This window comes from Vombatus ursinus, unplaced genomic scaffold (genome assembly GCF_900497805.2).
Source record: "Vombatus ursinus unplaced genomic scaffold, bare-nosed wombat genome assembly UNPS02014883.1, whole genome shotgun sequence".
Taxonomy (NCBI): Eukaryota; Metazoa; Chordata; class Mammalia; order Diprotodontia; family Vombatidae; genus Vombatus; species Vombatus ursinus.
In genome coordinates, this window is record NW_020954661.1 from 358,518 (window position 1) to 372,559 (window position 14,042).

Sequence of the window (14,042 nt, forward strand, 5' to 3'; positions counted from 1 at the left end):
AGAGCTGGACTTTGCAATGATATTTTCCAAAGCTTAATTTAATTAATTGTTCTTCCCACACCAAAGTACCATACCAGAGCACTACAATGTACTGTGATTCCCACAGTCTATGGGGACAGGCAAGATGAGTGCTTTATTCAACAGACACATCTGGCAAAGAAGAAAAGGTTGGTCAGAAGTAAAGCAAGCTCTCCTCTCAAAAATAAACTTATCTATTCATTTGTAGCATAGAAGTTTATAATAATAAACAAAGATGCAGTGTTTCATCTTTTAGAGAGTGCTTTGCTCTCTGCAACCCAATACAGACTCAAGTACAGGTCTGTGAGGCAATAAGTAAAGAGGAATATAATGACTTCACCAAAATAACAATGCAGAGTTTCAGAACTGAGAGGGAAGTCACACTCCCCAAACTAAATGCATGCCTGTTATCTACTGAAACTCACTGCCTTATTGTTGTATGTTGAGAGGATTAGACTTGATAGCAGGAAGGTGCAACTCATTAAAATGTGTAAAGTAGCCTAGGAGATGTGCTGTCCTCATAGTGTAGGGCTAAAGAGAGATGCATTCTACTCAAACAGCTGTCAGTGCTTTGAACTCAAAGAGCACCTAGGGTGAGCATCTTGGTGGGTCACTTTTGCATAGTTATAAGGTGCTACTGGGAAGTCATAGTTCTCAATGGAGAGACAGAGTAATGAAGTTGGAATTATGGGTATCCAGAGCTTAGAGAGAGAATGTTGGGCTTAAATCTCAACCTTGTCACTTACATGTAGGGTCAGGTTGTAAGAACCACTTGTTTTAGCTTCATTTCCTTTATCTTTACAATGTACAATGAGAATATCTGTTATACTTATGTAACAGAGCTCTAAAGATCAAATGTTATATAAAGACATACCACTTTGAAAACTGTAAAGTAATATCAAAGTGGCATGTATCACATGAACATATTATTTTTAAAAACATACAAATCAAAGAAAACTGAACAAAACTTTTGGTTTCATCTCTAATAAATGTAAGCAACAGCTATTTCATTGATTTGTGTTTAGCTTCTGTCTCTTTGGGTGCATCCTGTTGGGCCACAAAGGAAACATTGGTGTAGAGAATTTGACTTCTGTGCAGAAGCTGTCACCTCTTGTCCAATTGTGAAAAGTTACTCAAGCACCTCTAGATCAATGCCTCTGTATGGGAAAGACCAAAGAATTTTCATAATTCTTCGAGAAAGGATATTTTCACTTATAGTAAATTAAGTTCAGGACTCTATCAGTACATAAATTAGTTACTTAATTCATTTATTTATTTACTATTTATTTAAAGCAGTTGTGTATATTGTTACTTTAGGCCTGTGACATTTGGTTTGTAAAAGCTTATATGAGAATCCCTGTTTGTCAGACTACCTCACAGTCATTATTCCTTCTGCTAAGATTTGGTTACATGCAAATACTACATTTTCTCCCATTTTCTCATTATCTTACAATTGTCTCATTATCTTACATTTGGGTTCTTTTGGTTGTTTATTTTATTTTGTTACCATAGAATATAAATTGAAATATCCAGCTATACAAGTGAGAAGATCACCTCAAAGTCCTTCAGGTGACTCTTCTGTCATTGTAAATGCAGGAAGAGTTTTTAGGAAACATCCAAACCAAGAGATGAAAATAAGACTCCACACTTATCTAGGCAGTCAATGATACTTTCTTTTCCTCTCATCCTACTTTGTTGTCCTGCTCCCATTCTTTCACTCATAAACACATATATGTAGTATGTACATATATATGTAAATATGGGCATTGTGTGTACAGTATATGTCATTATATGCATGTCATGCACATGTATATTTGTTGTACCATTTCCACACATATATTCATTTTGTATATAATAATATATACACACGTATATAATATTATATAATATAAATGCATATTACTTTTGTATTTTCTGATATCTGTTGCTAATATATTTTGAACAAGATCATACTAAAATAATTATATATATATTCATATATTTACATTTATATTTCTATAATATAAGCAGAACTCACATATAGTATTATATATAATGTACATATATATAAAATTTACATATGTGCATATGTGAGAACATATTTGCATACATATGTGTATGCACACACCCATTTTCTGTATAGTGTAACTGTTACATTTTGGCCTTCATACACATTTGCCGGAGACAAGTAAGATGATCTGGTACTCCCATCTTTTTGAAGGCCTTAGTGTAATCAGTGAAGCAGAAGTAAACAATTATTTTATGGAACTCTTTTGATTTTTCCATAATTCAGTGAAAAACCAGCCTGCCATTCTGGTAATTCTTGGTTCACATATTGCTGAAGCCTAGGTTGCTGAATCTTAAGCATAATCTTGCTGGCATGTGAAATTGCAGTTGCTGGTTAATTTTCACATTCTTGGCCTTGCTTTTTTCTTTAGGATTTGGACATAAACTGAACTTTTCGATTACAATGGCCGCTGTTGAGTTATCCAAACTTGCAAGCATTTAGAGTGAAATACTATAACAGCATCATCTTTTAGGATTTTAAATAGCTCTGCTGGAATTCCTTCACCTCCACTAGCCTTATTGTTTGCTTCATTCTCCAGGATTTCTGGTTCTAGACCAGTAATCACATCATGATTATAGATGATGTTCAGATCTTTTTTTGGTATAGTTCTTTTGTATATTCCTGCCACCTCTTCTTAACCTCTTCTGCTTCTATGTCCTTACCATTTTTTTCTTTTATCATGTTTATTTTTGCTTGAAACATTCCTTTGATATCTCCAATTTTCTTGGAGAGTTCTTGCTTTTCCCATGTTATGGCTTTCTTCTATTTCTTTGCATTGCTCATTTAAGAAAAAAAAAACTTTCTCAATTCTCTTTGATATTCTCTGGAATTTCACCTTCATCTGGGTATATCTTTCTTTTTCTCCTTTGCCTTTTGCTTTCTCTCTTTTCACAGCTATTTCTAAAGCCTCATCAGAAAGCCATTTATTTTTCTTGATCTTTTTCTTTGCATTTAATGAAATAAATGAAAAAGTGTTTAAGAAAAAAAAGTATTCCCTCTTAAAATAAAATGGAAAACAATTACCTAAATGATACAGAAAAAATAATGAAATATTTTCAATGCACTCAAATTACAAATTATTAAGATATTCTACTTTAAGATATCTGGCAATTATCTTAAAGTTTTACCACATATTCATACAAAGGATTGAGATTTTTAAATGATAGTTAATATCAACTAATGATGACATTTTTATTTCATTGTAGCATAGAAACTCATGAATTAACTAAACAATTTAAAGTTTTTTGTTTTGAATTTTTGTCTTTTCTAAGTTGGACTGAATTGGATAACATTCAACTTGCTTTATTTCACATCCTAACTCAATGTGGCCAATAAGAAAGTTTGATAATTTAGGCTTTTATATATGTTTTTAGAAGAAGTAATTGTACATCTTTTCTCTTATTGTTTAAAATAGTGAGAATGAATAAGGCATTATAGCAATTTGACACAGCCCAGGTTTCCAAAAGAAGATTATTTCAATTTCTAAAATGATTAAGTTGAAACTTAAGTTTTGAAGAAATAATTCTATGTAAAGTGCAGGAAGATTAAATGTGGGTGATGAATGCTCTGTGTAATGAGTGCTGAGATAATGCTCTTTCATTTCTAAAATATAAGTTGTTATAATTTTAGAGATTAAAGTTCATGTGGTCTTCTCCAGTCAAATATGTAGAAAAATAAAATTCAAATATACAGAATACATTACCTGTGATCACTGACACTTCTTGAAAGATTAATTCCATTATTTATCTATCAAGTCTATAGCTGTCTACTGGAGAGGGATTCCATTATTCCAGTCCATTTGGTTCACAATTTCAGAGTCATTCTGAGCTTTTCACAATTTCTCACCCCCATATCTAACTTCTTGTCAAGGACAGTCAATTTTGCTTTTGTAGCATTTATTGAATGTTCTGTCTTCTCTCCTCTGACAATGCCATGACTCTAGTCCATCCCCCCATCACTCTATGTCTAGATTTTTGTAATAGCTTGCTCATTTATCTGCCTGACTCAATTCTTTCCCATGCCAATCCATCCTACATTCATTCACTAAATCTCTTCTTTTTTTTATGTAAGTGCAGGTCTGATTATGCCAACCTCCTTCCCCTTTGCACACCCTCAATGAATTCCATTGGCTCCCTATCACCTCCAGAATCAAATACAAAATGCTCTATTTGCCATTCAAAGTCCTTCATAACATAGTCCCTTTCTAACTTTTACAGTGTTCTTACACCATACTCCCTATCCTTCACATTTTGATCAAGTTTTACTGACCTCTTCACTGCTGCACAATCAAAACACATAACCTCTTGACTCTGGGCATTTTCTCTGTCTGAATCTCATGTTGTAATGTTTTCTCTACACTGCACTGTCTGCTTACTCAAATCCATGGATTCCTTTAAGTCCCAACAAAAATACAATGTTTTTTTTACTGAAAGCCTTCCCCAACATTTAATTTTAATACCCTCCCTCTGTTAATTATCTCCCATTTTTTTACATAGCTGCCTTTGTATATGTTTATTTGCCTGTTGAATCTTTGATTAAATTGATAGCTTCTTGAGAGCAGGCACTATCTTTTGCCTCTGTTTTTTTTTTTATCTGCACTGCTTGGTATAGTGCCTGGTATATAGTATGCAGTTAATAAATATTTATTGATTAATTTATTGACTAAGGTTATACTCTTTTCCCAAGCCTTTAAATTACCATTTTATATTTGATATATTAATTTTAAATTTTGGTTAAATTGTTAATTCCCCTGTTTTGAGAAGAAGGTAAAGGCTTGTGCTCTTCTAAATCTGTAAGCATTACACAAATAGAAAGTAATCTCACTTTTTGCAATGCAGATGCTATTGAGAAAAAAAATAAAGATTGGGAAATAGTAGATTTCTAATGAGACCTTGTCCATGGAAATTGTTCTCTGAGAGTTCTTGGATAAGAGCGAAAAGAATGAGAAGAGATAAGCCAATAGAATACAGAAACAGGGAGGGGGAAAGTGCAACATTAAGGCATCTTGGCCTGAAGTGAAATGGTACAAATAAATTCCCATGATATTTGATAACAGTATAAAAAGAACTAAGAAACATTTTTGTTTTGAGGGACATTGTCTACAGACCATTAATGTTGGAAACTATGCAGCAAGCCATAAAAACATATTAATGCAATGAATCTCTTTAACCTCAAACAGTGGTCATTAAGGTTTATTTCAATATTTATTCAATGTTCAACATATTCAAATGCTGTAGTTGAGTCAATTTATCATATGATGTTCATTGCACCAGCCATTTCACATGCCTGAAATGCTATTCTTCTCTACCTCTTTCTTATAGAGACCTTCTTTTCTTTTAAGAGGAAGCTCAACTACAATTTTCTGCATGTGATCTTGCTTGGTCTTCCCAAATGCTAGTGCCCTCTGTCCCATAATACTTTGTATTTAACTTAGTGTATAGTGTGTACTAAATGTGCATTTAATCTGTGTGTGCATATGTCTTTGTGCATATACTTGTATATATGGATTATATACACATATATACATGTGTGCACATGTGTTTAAATGCATATGTATATGTGCATCTATATAAATCTATATTTTCTATCATCTATCTGTATCTAATCTATATGTGTATGTATATATATGTGTGTATGTGCATGGGTATATACATATATACATATATATTCAAATTCTCTGTATATATATGTACATATATGTATGCATATATATGCATGTGCATGTGTTTGTACACATACACATTGATACCCATTTATATAAAACTATTATTGGTAGATTTTTTTAATTTAGCAAAAAACAAAACTGGAAAGAAAATGGATAACTATCACTTATGAGATAACTGAATAAAAGTAGGAAAATAAAAATAATGGAATTTCATTGCCAATTGAGAAAGGAAGATATGAGAAATTTGGAAAACCATGGTCCATATGGATGATTGGATCCATATTATGTAATGAAAAAGCACATGAACAAGATACATTTTTTTTACCAAAACGCAAATGCAAGTGATACTAAAAATAAAGCAAACAAATTAATCACTGTGACTAATCATGCTCACCATTTCCTTATCATGATGGATAACTCTCTTATTAGAAGGAAGGTAGTATAGTATGTGATGGGGCCAATTGCTAATGACTATCAGTCAAGACTGATCATAGTTGTTCCAACTTCTAGGCACTTTCATCAAATATGTATCTTTTCTTAGATTCCTACAATTGTCTTAGTTTTTAATACTTATCATATGTTCCATGAAATTCATCTACATTTCATAAGTATCTCATTTTATCATTTTACTTTAAGGGGCAAGATAGTTTCTCAATATTAGTGTCTTAAACATAAGAAATGCTCATCAATATCAAAAAGGAATTTGCCACCATGTTAAGAATAAGAGACACCCAAAGAACTTGAGTAGATAAAACAGTTTCAAAGGTAGTCAAGAATCAGCCAAGAAAAAAATGTTTCTATAGACATTGTGAAACTAGTGGATGGAAAATCTGGATTGGTATTTTATTTTTCTGCTTCATGACTCTTCTCAATTAAATAATACTTTTTTATTGTCACAATGAAATCTTCATATCTAAGGTTATAAATCAGGGGGTGACATTGGTGTGAAATAGTATAATAAAAGAAAAACTTCTTTCTTCATTCCTGACAAGTAACAGTATTGGTTTGAAAATATGCAATTATACCAGATCCATAAAATAAGTTACAACCCTGAGGTAGAAGGAGGAAGTAGAGAAGGCTTTTGATCTTTCCAAAGCAGATGAAAGTTTCAGAATGGTGGGGAGGATTCTAATATAGGAATAGAGTATAAACAGAAGGGGAATAATTCCAAAGAAGAAAATATCTGCATATGAAGAAACTCCGATCCAAGATGTGTCCCCACAGACCAATTTCAGTAATGGTAGCATTTCACAGAAAATATGATTGAGCATATTAGAACTACAGAAGGGAAAGGATAAAGTTGTTACATCTATGCTATCTGGATTGGTATCTCTGTAATCCAAGAACCAATCACCAACTGAACACATACCTTACAATTCATGATGAGAGAAAAATAGAGTGGCTTAGTGGTCATATGCCATCACAGCCAGATGTATACTTTCAGTGACCATGAGAATAAGAAATAAGTGAAGTTGAGCAGCACAGGTGAGCAAAGAAATATTTCTCTTTTGATTCCAAAGGTCTGCCAAAATTGTAGGAAGAATTAGTTGTGTGTAGTAGATTTCTGAGAAGCCAAAGTTGTGAAGAAAATAATATGTTGTATTTTGGTGAACTGGATCAATATTTGTAATTATAATTATGAGGTCACTTCTTAGGAGAGTATTTATGCAGATGATTAAAAAAACATCAAATAAAAATTCCTGGGGATTGGGTAAGTCCAAGATTCCCAACAGGAAAAATTCCTTGATAACACTAACATTTTATCTCACCACTATTTCCATGTAAAATAGTAAATTCAGTATGGGCAATCCAATTCCAGTCTCTAGTATTCTGTCTCCTACTCTCTAAAAGGGGCATGGCCAGTTAGATGATATATAAGCAAATTTTTTTAATCTGTCTTATGTTCAGTTATCCTCATCAGAAGCAAATTATGTAATATAAATACAATGAAATAGCATTGTTCTGTGAGAAAGAAGGAATAATTCCTAGAAATTTAAGATGACTTATATTAATTGATGTACAAGAAAAAAAGTTAAGCTAGACAAATATTCACATATAAATTACACTACTATTCTCTAATTAAAGAGGTGTAGGAGATGACTATGTATTAATATTGTTTATAGTTATTTTATTTTCTAACTTTGCTTAACTTTTTTTTCTGTATTGCATGTGAGAGTTCAATGAAGGCAGAGCAGACAGGAAAGCTATATCTTGACATTTTTGTGATATAGAAACATCAAGTAAAGGTAAAAATCAATCTACTTTTTTTTAAAAAAAAAAGAAGTATCATGGATTATTTTAGATCATCAGTGTTATGAGTGTAGGAAGTTTTTTCTTTCTTTCTTGTACTTTCTCATCTTGGTGGGCAGAAGTCAACCTGTAAAGATAAGTCATGCTCAGTACACTTTCCTGCATTGTTCTTTCTATTAATAAATGATTCTCAAGTGCTTACTCTAGCAAAGCAATATCTTTTGGACAGAAAAGTGTATTTTTTATATTTTATTTTTATGTTTATTTCAATTTTCTCTCTCTCCTTCCATCCTTTTTTCCATCCATTAACAAGGTAACAAATGTGTTACCCCATAATACATAATCAGTGATAGAATACATATTTCACATTATCTATATTATGAAAAAATGAGAAAAATAAAGTATGGGACAAATGTTTTAATCTGCTCTCCAAGTTTATCAGTTCTTCATCTAGACTTGGTTAACAATTTATGGTTCCTTTACAGTTTCGGTGGATCATTGGATTGATCAGAGTTACTAAGTCTTTCACAGTTATTACTCTTAGTCATGTGTACAGATTATGGAAAGATAAGTAATATGTGTTCTGTTGGCTCTATTACTCTAAGTTAGAGGCATAAGCATTGCTTGGAAGACAGTGTGGTATAGTCATTTGTGTAACTGGAATTTAAGTCAGAAAAACTTTGGTCAAAATCCTGCACTGTACCCATTACAAAAAATGCTATCCAGCTCCAGAGAGAGAATCGATGAGTAAAGATTGAAGCATATCTTCTTTTAAAACTTTGTATTTTTTTCTTATGTGTGTGTATATGTTTTCTTTCATACCATGGCCAATATGGAAAAATATTTTGCATGAATTCACATGTATAATTGCTTGTCTTCTCAAGAAGTGGGAGAGGATAGGAAGGAAAATAATTGTAATAATTTTTTAAATGAATCTCAATTTTTTACAGGTAACAAAACAAACAAGAAAAAAAATAAATTATATATAATATATACATATATAAATATTTTAAAATCATACCTTATGTACGTACTTGCACACAACTCAAGATAATTCACTTAACTAAGATTACAGATCTTACATCTGCAAAATTAAGTGGTCTGATTATATGGTCTCTAAGCTATGTTCTAATCCAATATCTATGATAAATTAAATATAACAAATCAGGGAGGAGGTATAGTTTTCTTAGTTTGAAGTGGCTCAATTCCAAGACTCTAATTGGATAAATCCATAGTAACACTGTTACCTCCACAGATGAATTGGCAAGGGGCTTCTTATCTAGTGTAGAGTTGGAGATGTACATAGCAACTCTCAAAGAATAACATAGATCTTGATGTTCCTCCAATCTGCTTTTCTGTTGAGAGGAACATTCATGCCAAAATGAGTATAGGGTGGCAAAATCTAAGGCTCTCATTAAAAAAAAATACAAACAGACAAATAGATTGGGCAATTAACAACCCCTGATAAGTTAACTTTAGAATTTATCTCTACTCAAAATTTGGTGTAGGTCTATTTCTTAATAATAAGATAATCATCCGGGAATTTGCTTTGGAATTCATGAGCAAATAGGCAACTGAGAACAGACCAGGTCAAGACAGGTTCCATATGTGTGTATGTTTGAATAAAGTAGTAGAAGTAATCAGAGGAAATATAGTATAAGAATTAATAAGTGAACATCAAAGACAAACTAGTGATTTTAGAATTTCACCTTAGACTTGGACTATTTGTGGGTTCATCATTCTCAGTAGGATAAGGAAATGCTTTATATGTGTGGGAATGAAGTATGTGATAGAACAATTCAAAAGAAGATTATCAGAATTTCATTCTTTCAGTTGTGAATCATTCAACACATTTATTGTATTCTTCACATAAAGAAAATTTCACTAAGCAGAATTCCTGCTTTTCACCTGGAATTAAACGGCATATATAGTTTATGTCTGAGTTTGCAAAAATGGTCATTTGGGTACTTATGCATTAGGGAAAAAATGTATAAATGTGTACTTTCATTCATGCATGAATATGTGTATGCACACATATACTTACATGTGCACATGTATATGTACATATGGATACATTTACAAATATAGAACATTAGGTATAACTTAATTATAATTATAATTATGTATCATAATAAATAATTATATTTATATAAAAACATCTCACGTGATTATTTATTTATTTAACATTCTTTTTAATTATATAATTATAATATTTATATAATATATAATTAATATGATTTATATAATAAATAATTATATTTATGATTATAAACAATTACGAATATAAATAATCATATGTAATTATAATTAATATAAATATAATTATAATTAACTCTTTTGGTTCCACACTTTCCACATTGCATTCTTCATCTCCGTATTTTGCAGTGTGTAGATGAGAGGGTTCAGCAGGGGTGTGATTATAGCATAAAACATTGCTATCTCCTTATCACTGATGTGGATGCTGGGAGAGAGTACATAGATGGTAATACAGGGCACAAAAATAAAACCACCACCGTGACATGGGAACCACAGGTGGAGAGAACTTTGTGGCGAACCTCTGATGAATGCTTTCTAAGGTTATATAATACGACAATATAAGATGCCAATAAAACCAGAAAGGTAACCAGAGCAACCATCCCAGAATTAGCAATTACTAAGATACTCACAATATAAGTATCTGCACAAACCCTTTTTAGGAGAGGCTTCACATCACATATGTAGTGATCTATCTGATTAGGACCACACAAAGGTAACTTAATGACCATGAGCATTTGGGCAACAGAATGCCAAAAAGCCATTCCACAGGCAAGCAGGATCAGTATGTTACATCTCTGGTGGGTTACAATGACCATTTAATGCAGAGGTTTACAGATGGCAACATAGCGATCAAAGGCCATGTTCACCAGGATGAGCATCTCCACCTCAGCCAGAAAGTGATCAGTAGCAAGTTGAGTCATACAGCTATTGAAGGAGATGTTTTTTCTCTTGGCAGTTAAGTCTCTTACTAGTCTGGGTATTATGGTAGATGTATAGGCCAGATCCATGAGGGATAAGTGGCATAGGAAATAGTACATGGGGTGGTGGATAAAGTGACTACATGTAATAGTAATAATCATGATGAAATTCCCTAGAAATATTGCAAAATAGTAGAGCATAAACAGCATATAACTCATTATCTTCATCTCTTTGTTCATCAAAAGTCCCAAGAGAACAAATTCAGTGACATTGTTCCAAATTTCCATGTATTTAGCATAAGTGTTGATTATTCAGAAAAATCTTAATTCATCTGAAATTATACAGATTATAAAAAGTCATCTATAGTTTGAACTTGGCAGTTCCTTATGCACGTAAAACCGATATCCATATCAACATGGAAAATCCATCTGTTTTAATAGTCTTGCTTATGTTATATGCCATTAAATCAGAAGATTCCACATTGTCATAATTTCATTCAGCTCATGTAAAAGTATCAAAAATATGTTTAGTTTTCCTTACCACAATTACAACCCATTTATATCTTCATTTCAGAATCAAAAATACCCTTATAAGATGTGACAGTATCTTACAAGTTCATTAAAAGAGGATGTATATTCATGAAGAGTCTTTTTCTTTGGTCCAGATACTCTTGAAATTGTCTTGATTAAATCATTCAGAAAAGTGAGTGGACAAGGGAGCAAATAAAAATCAAAGAAAGATATCCTTAATAGAGTTCTTTTTTTTTTTCAGAATGGCAGCATTCTCAAATGTTGCAATCACTTAATGAATAAGGTATGTAATGATAAAGTATTGAATTTCTATATAATACATAATGTCAAAAACTAGTAAAATGTTGAAACCCAAAATAAATGATCAGGAGATATTAAAAATGTCTATTTTCTATGACAAACTCTCTAGCAGAGTCAACTATAATGTTCAATGAGGATATTAAAGATTTTCAAGAAGAAAATAAGATGAAAAATATTAAAAAAAAACAAGTAAAGAGAATAAAGAACCTCAAATAATATAGCAAGCCAGGTACAAAATAGCAAATATATATATATACATACATACATATATATATATACATATATACATATATATATATACATATATACATATATATATATATATATATATATATATATATATATATATATAAAATGAAAAGCCTGCTAACCTTCCTGCAAAATTATTTTTTAAAATGTTCCTTGCATCACTCAAAGGGTGTTGCATTCAAAATCATGATAATGTCAGGGATGGAGACGAAGAGGAGAGAGCATAGGAGGGAAGGTTCTGCGTATTTCAGAACAAAAATGTTCATTGAGAATCTGGAGAACCTTGTGGGAAAGGTGATCATTAGCTTTTTAGGCAATTTGATGTGAAGCGTGAGAACAAAGATCTGGCCAATGTGATGAGAGTGGTCAGCTTGAAGGAGAGGATTTATTATTTTCTCTTCTTCATTTCATACCTCTTCACTCTTTTTGCTACTCTTCCCTTCTGCTCTCTATATGTATTCCCATCCCTTTAATTCACCAAGTCCTGAATTTCTCTATTTTATTCTTTTTAATGCAAAGGACTATTTAGACATAGTGGTTTGGATGACTAGGGAGATGAGTTATACATGTTTTCTGTGATTTTTTTTTTACATCTTGAGTTTTTCACATTTTATTCAGAAGCTTGTATTAATTCCAGGAAAGGCACCTATGAAAGAAATGTTTAAGGGCAGATTATGAATGATGTATAACTAGTTAATGAAAAAAATAGACAAAAAGGGAAAAAAAGGAGAGAAAGGGAGAGGGATAGGAAAATATTACTATACTAATATAATTTATGTATAGGAAAAATCCATATAGAAAAATTCAATTCAAGCCATTACAGCAGAACTTTTCCTTCTTTTCAAAATGTATCATAGACTAGAGGAAAATGTATTTATGAGGAGACACCTAGCCTGGAATTCTCTTTCTAGAACTCACTAGCTGATGAAATATGAACTATGCATTCACCTTTCTCCACATTAGTTTGCTCATCTCTAAAATAAACATATCTTCAGTTCCTACCTCAGAGGGCAGCTCAGTACATAAAATGAGATATTATTTGGAGGACATGATTGCAAACCTTATGGGGTTTACATAAAAGTCAGCTCATACTGTTCCTTCAAAGCTCAGCTCAGTTGAGCTCAAAGTTTAGTTTCTCTGCCATGAAACTCTTCCACCCTACTTTGTACTATACTTATCAGTTCAAACCCTGTATCTTACCAACATCAATATCCTGAGAAGGAATCCCATTCCTTATGGGTCACAGAATCAGAAGCACATAACTAGAGAATTTCTCAGAAACCACTTAGGTTAACTTGTAACTGTAAAGAGTTGCCCTCTGATGTATTCCATATTAGAATGTGGTTAACTAGACTTTTTAAATATCCTCAAAAAAGAAGGGACACTTTATTTTATGAGGCAACCTGTTTTCAAGAGTGTTCATAGACAGATTACTAATTATTATTAAGATTTTTAAATTGGCCTTAAATCTGCATCTTAGCAACTTTCACTTACTCCTTGCTTTGTCCTTGGGTCAAGTGGAAAAAAAAATTAAATCAAAAGACAATTATTATTTTCCCCTCAAGCCTGATCACTAGGATAAATATCCTTAGTTCATTTAACCTGTTCTTTGATGGTATATTCCTGAGGCCCTGCATCCTTCTCATTGTCCTTCTCTGGATGCCCTCCAGGCTATCTGTACCCATTCCAAAATTTAATCAACAGTCTGGGACACACTACTCCAGTTGTCTGACAAGGCAAATTTCACAGTACTATCACATCCTTAGCCCTTGCTATGATACAATAAGATAGCCTAATACTGTACTGAGAGGTGGCATTGCATAGTTAATAGACAGAAGGCCTAAGAGTCAGGAATGACTAAATTCATCAGTCCCCAACATATACTGGCTGTGTGACCAAGGGAAAATAATTTAGTATCAAATATCATACATTGAATGACAAGCAACGTCTTATAGTCTACATTGTAAAAGTAAACAATTTTACATTTTGGGAAACTGAGACATGAAGAATAAATTTCATGTCCAAAATC

At 32.2% G+C, this 14,042-nt stretch overlaps 1 pseudogene; it reads right to left on the reverse strand.

The window, feature by feature from the left end:
- Window positions 1-10,307: 10,307 nt before the first annotated feature.
- LOC114028452 lies at window positions 10,308-11,221 on the reverse strand (annotated as a pseudogene).
- Between the last annotated feature and the right edge of the window lie 2,821 nt (window positions 11,222-14,042).